The sequence below is a fragment of the Myotis davidii genome, unplaced genomic scaffold (assembly GCF_000327345.1).
Source record: "Myotis davidii unplaced genomic scaffold, ASM32734v1 scaffold130, whole genome shotgun sequence".
NCBI classification, from domain to species: domain Eukaryota; kingdom Metazoa; phylum Chordata; class Mammalia; order Chiroptera; family Vespertilionidae; genus Myotis; species Myotis davidii.
This window is the reverse complement of record NW_006285040.1, coordinates 7,320,898-7,327,120: the sequence shown is the minus strand read 5'-3', so window position 1 is coordinate 7,327,120 and position 6,223 is coordinate 7,320,898.

Genomic DNA, 6,223 nt, shown 5'->3' with positions numbered 1-6,223 from the left:
TTGCTGCTGGGGCCCTGACAGCCCCGAATCTGGTTCACCCGAACCCTGGACCTAGACAGGAGGGAAGAGGGAGCCCGATTCCTCGCAGAATTTGCTGTTGGTTAGCTTGCTACTGGGGCCAACCTGCTGAGGTCCCTCTCCCCAGCCGACCAGCCTCTCCCCCCTCCCACCCCCCCGCAACATCAGCCCCAATTGCTGGCCAGGCTGAGGGACCCCACCCATTCACAAATTCATGCACCAGACCTCTAGTTGAATATAAGTTGAAGAAAATGAAAAGAAAAATGTGGGTTACTAGTAAAGGTAGGATCACAAGAAAAACTTTTACAGTATTAAGACTGAAGTTTTCTGATCTATACAAAAAAATGGCAATAGAAAGGAGAAGACTGAAATCAGAGGAAGAAAAATAATTAAGATCTTGGAAGAACTAGATGATAGGTTCAAGAGTTTGGAGAAGTTTGGCCACTGTGGTTCAGTGGTTGATTGTTGACCCAGGAACCAAGAGGCCACCGGTAAGATTCCCAGTCAGGGCACATGCCTGGGTTGTAGACTCTATCCCTAGTAAGGGGTGTGCAGGAGGCAGCTGATAGATGAAGTTTTTCTCTCTCATCAAGAGTTTGGGGTTGGGGGGTGGGGGGGGAGGAGTGTGTGGGAGGGAGGGGCAGAGGCAAAAAAAAGGGAAGCTAGGAATTGAAAAGCAAGAAAGGTAATGTTACTCATTTCCTGTAGTCACTGCTTTCTCAGCTAAGTAAAGGAAAAATTAACTTTGAAGAATGAGGTATACAAAATAATGGGACTTCTGAAATATTTGGAATATCCATTTAGGGGAAAAACAGGAAAGTGACTGGGAGCAGTTATAGGATTTCCAAAAATTTCCATATTTCCAATTTCATAAATATAGCATGTCACTCAGCCACAAACTGTGGGGTTTTTCATTTTCTTGAAAAATCCTAAGGCTTTGGAACAAGAAACAGAAAGGCAGATATTCACTGGGAGCCAGCATTGGGTATGGCATATCACTAGAGAGAGAAATTGAAATTGCTAATGATTTTTACTGAAGTTATTCATGAGGGCAGACAGGTATTTAGCTTGGGGTGAAAATGATGTCAACTCAAAAAGGAAGAATAGGTTAGGACAGGGGTGAGCAATCCTGGCACGTGTGCCAAACATGGCACACCAGTAACTTTTGCTGGCACGCGAAACCCTCTCTTATAATATTCCATTTACAATTGTGAATCTTTGTTCTCAGTGATGAATTTTGTTAAGTCTCATAATAGGAGTAGCCTGACGGATGAAAGTAGTAGCTCATGCATATCTCTGAAGGTCACGAAGTATAAACCTGATGTAAAATCTCTGTCATCAGTGATGCAGCACCAAAAGTCCCACTGATAATATCAAATGGAGTCATAAAGTTTTCTGTCGGACTATTAGTGTACATGTATACATTAAAAAATAAATGTATTTTTCATCATCATATACTGTGTTTTTGTCGCTCGAATGAATTTTATTATTTCTTCAAGGTTCTTCACATACGTACACCTTAAGAGATATCAGGTAGGTGTAACATGTTCTCAAAAAGTTAGGGTTGGCACGCAGAAGAATTTTGAGTCAGAGATTTTGCTGGTTTTGGCACCCACTCACAAAAAGGTTGTCCACCCCTGCGTTAGGAGATTCTAAGGACTCAAGAGTTCAATCAATTGCCTTCAAAATTTACCTACTGTTCATGTACTACATCCTGAGCCCTGTGCTAGGTACTGAGGAAGGAGCAGAATCCCTCCAGCGATGTGTAGTCCAATAAGAGAAATAAACATAACAATTTAGTGCCAAGATAAAAATACATTTGGAGTATAAGTTAGAAACAAAGTAGAGAGTTCCTTACTTGGGGATGAATAAAGAGGAAAGTAGTTTAGTGGAGACAAAATAAATGAAAAAATGTGGACAGCAGTTTGTAGTTGTATAGTTCATGTCTCCATGAGGACCTTAAGGAGTAAATCTATAGATGTAATTCCAGGTAGCCTGTTAAAAGGATTATTTGAGATTAGAATTTGTTATATTGGACTGTGAATATCTAGCACAGTGGTTCTCAACCTTCCTAATGCTGCGACCCTTTAATACAGTTCCTCATGTTGTAGTGACCCCCAACCATAAAATTATTTCCGTTGCTACTTTATAACTGTAATTTTGCTACTGTTATGAATCATAATGTAAATATCTGATATGCTATATGTGTTTTCCGATGGTCGTGAGATTATTTTACTACCTGCTTCTGATGCGGCCATGCCAATATTTTACTAAAGTTTCAAAGGAAAAGAATGAAAGTTAATAACTATTAATATTAACTATGTGGTAGGCAGGATTCAGAGACCTATACATATATTAGCTCTTTTAATGTTCATAATGCCTTTACAGTACTATTATTATTACACTGATATTACTAATCAAGATATGGAGGAATGAAGAGGTTAAGTAATTTTCCCCTGAACACACAGTGGCAGAACCATGATTCTATCCCAGATAGTTTAGTCTCAAGAACATGATATAGTTGCCTCACAATTCATCATGTAGAAAACTGAGACCAATAAAGATATTTTCAAAATGAATTTCCAACTTTGATGGAACTGAGGTGTTTTTAATTGTTCACTGGCCTCCCTCTGTGAGAGGGAAAGAAAATCCTTTATCATAATCCTAAGTGGTTTCATTAAGGAACAATAGCTAATTGCTAGTTTGCATGCCAAAAAGGATGATTTCTGTTAACTTTGTTGACTTTGTTTTGGTGAACGAGGTTTGCAAGTATAAGCTAGGTTGCAAGACAACTGAATTCTGGGAGAAGTTAAGAGCTGCCACCCATAATCTTCCTTTTTACTCCTCTCTCTCTAATCAGTCCTCAGCCTTCCCTCTCAGCAAATATTCAAGTGTTAAGGTAGGAAACTTCAAACTTATGAAGAATTTTTGTGAGTTTATTTGAGTCAAACTATCTACAAATGCCAGGAAGCAGAATCTCAATGAATTGAGATAACGCTCCCAAGAACGGTAGCTTTGCGCCTTGTTTTATACATTACAATAAAAAAAAAGGAGACATAGGTGGATTGCATGAAATCCTTTGGTGACAGATAAGGGAGGTGGGGAAACTTCTGGGATTTGGGTAAAAAGTAAAATGATATACACATGCTTCTTTTATCTAGGTGGGTGCAGGATAGTTAACAGTCAACAACCAGCTCAATAACAACGAGGGGATTTGTGGTCTCCGCAGAGTGGTGCCTGTGCTTTGAGAGGTCCAGAAAAAAGAAAAATTACTTTGACATTCTAATGATATGTTATCGTAGATGCAAAAAGACGATAAACATGCTCAGATATGGTACAGATTACTTTTGTCAGGGAAGATACTGGCCTAAGACATGACTACCCACCATAAACTGTTTTTAGTTGAAAAAATTTAATTTCAGACCACCCTTTGTGGTTACTGTAGGTTTCTGAATTTGCAAGGCCACCATGCAGGTCTTCCCTGAGCTTGTCAGGTTATAATGTGGCCCCTTTTCATCCACAGGAGAAATGGCTTAACATCAATTTCATGAAGTGTCAAATAATTAGCCTTTCTACGAAGCCTATATATTTCAGCTATGTCCAGCCTCCACCAGTAACTGCATCTCATCATTGGGTACTTGTTCAGCATGGACCTCGTTTGGTTGGCAGAGTGACTTTCTTAAAATGCATTCACACTGGTCCTCTGTTCTTGCATCAGAGCTCTGCAGTTAGGCTCTGGTCCAAGGGATAGGCACCATCTGCCTCAAGCCAAACAGTTCAAGATACCTGCTATGGGTAGGCCTGCACCAACCTTCTCACCCTTCCACTCTCACCCACTCTTTGGAAGAGTAGCTGGCCCACTACCTTCAGCTCTCTATGAACCTGATGAAAACACCTTCTTCCAGAAAGCATCAAAACCCATAACTGGTGCCCTAGCTGCTTTGGCTCAGTGGATAGACAGAAGGATTGGGGTTTGATTCTGGTCAAGGGCATGTACTTTGGTTGCAGGCTCCTGGTTGCAGGAGGCAACCAATCAATGTGGTTCTCTCACATTAATATTTCTCTCTGTCTTTCAAAACCTCTCTCTTCCACTCTCTCTAAAAATCAATGGAAAAGTATTCTCGGGTGAGGATTAAAAAAAAAATCCATAACTGGCAACAGCACACTCATCCCCACTCACCTAAATCCTCAACCAGGTGCACTTGAAGAAGAGGCAGCAGTGGCAAATGGTTGTTTGGGTATTCTGAGTGTGGGGAGCAAAACAGACATCCTCAGAGCCTTAAAGTCTCTGGGTGTCTTAGCCCTGCCTGCTCTCTTCTCTTGTGAATCTGCACACACCTGTTCTCCCCACCACTCCTCCAGCCTTGAGGAGGAAGGATTTTCCTCTCCGCTCCCATATTCTCTCTGCCGATCATATTTCATTTGGAAGCAGTACTTAAATAATAGTTTACTTTTCTATGGAACTGTTAGCATTCAGAGCTCTGCAGTTAGGCTCTGGTCCAAGGGATAGGCACCATCTGCCTCAAGCCAAACAGTTCAAGATACCTGCTATGGGTAGGCCTGCACCAACCTTCTCACCCTTCCACTCTCATGTTTTCTAGTAAATGATAAAGTGAAATAGAAAAATGAAGTTGGAATATAACTCTAAAGTACATAGAATTTACGCAAGTGCCATATATAGAAACAAATTTATGTTCAAAGGTAAATCTATTGACAGAGCCCTTATTATCTGTTTTCAGATAATTTAATTTTTTAAATTATTATTTCATATAAGGTGACATTTTCTTTTCATATTTTGTCTCTAATCTTTTATCTACTCTTCATTTTAGGCCAAGGTTTCTGGGCCACACTACAAGACAGAACTAAAACAGGAATGGTAAACCTTTAATTTTTTTTTTTACCTTTGGATTTTTTGGAAGACTTAAGGAAATTATTAGTTTGCAAGTTTTCTTAACTTGTCCCCCTACAAGACTTGCTAAGTAAGAGGCAATTATGATGACAAATACCCTTTTTTAATACTGTGGCCTCATTACAACAAAGAGGACCCATTTCTTTTTTCTGAATTGAGAAGAATTTTCCAATTGGCAAAGGGTAACTGTTGAGTATGCTGGCAAGGGTTAGGCCATGTCTCCTAGCAATGGAACCTGAATAACAATATAATGACTGGCTACAAAAACACTTGGCTGAGGCATACCAGGGACACTCCCAAAGAGCTAAAAGGCACAATTTTCATAAGTTAATAGTTCAATTTTTACTAACCCCTGTGGAAAAAAAAAACACATTTTATTTTCTTCATGCTAAATATACATTATAGTCTTGCACTCAGAGGATTAAAAAATAATTATCTTTTCAAGTACACATGGATCTATGACAATTATAAAAACTTTGGGAAGAAAGCAAAGGAAAAAGCATTCCATTAAATTCAAAATGAGTTATTTTAAAATGAGTAATGTCTTTCAGAAATTTCCAAGTTGGAGCGCATATAATTTGAAGAAAGAAAAAGATGAAGGTAATGATATTAGGAATTTCCCCGGAACCAGAAGACTTAAGACAATTATAGACCATTCATGAACACCTCAAAATATGTTGGGACAACATATTTTCATCATAGATTTAAAAAAATGTATATAGATATATATTTATACAGCCATACAAATAGAGGAGTTCCTCGAGGACAGCTTTCTCTTGGAGGGGCTTGCAGCGATTGCGGAGACACTGAGAAGCAGGGCCTCTGAGAGCAGCCATAACTGCTAGCCCCGCCCTGTTGATCCTGTGGGACCCACCCCACCCAAGCCCTGCAGGGAGGTTTTTGCTGGATAGCCTAAAGCAGAGGCTAGATTAGCACCTCCCTAGAGATCCAGGAGCCTGTGTTCCCAGAGGTCAGAGTAGGACCATCCAGCTTGCAGCTCTGTGGAGCCTTAAAGGACACACTCAGGGAGCAGACTCAGCGAACACCAAAGCTCACTGAAGCAAGTCTTGCCCCAGAGGGGTGTCTCCAGCACAGAAGTTCTCCCACTGCAGACTCAACTGATTCTCACAACCAATTGGCCTGGAGGTCAATTCCTCCCAGTGATACCTATAACAATCAAGGCTTAACTACAACAAGACTGTGCAGAAAGACCACAAGGGGGTGCACCAAGAGTGTCCTCCTCAGGTAATTGGGGAGGCTGAACCACTGGGCCCTAGAGGACACTTAGCACAGAAA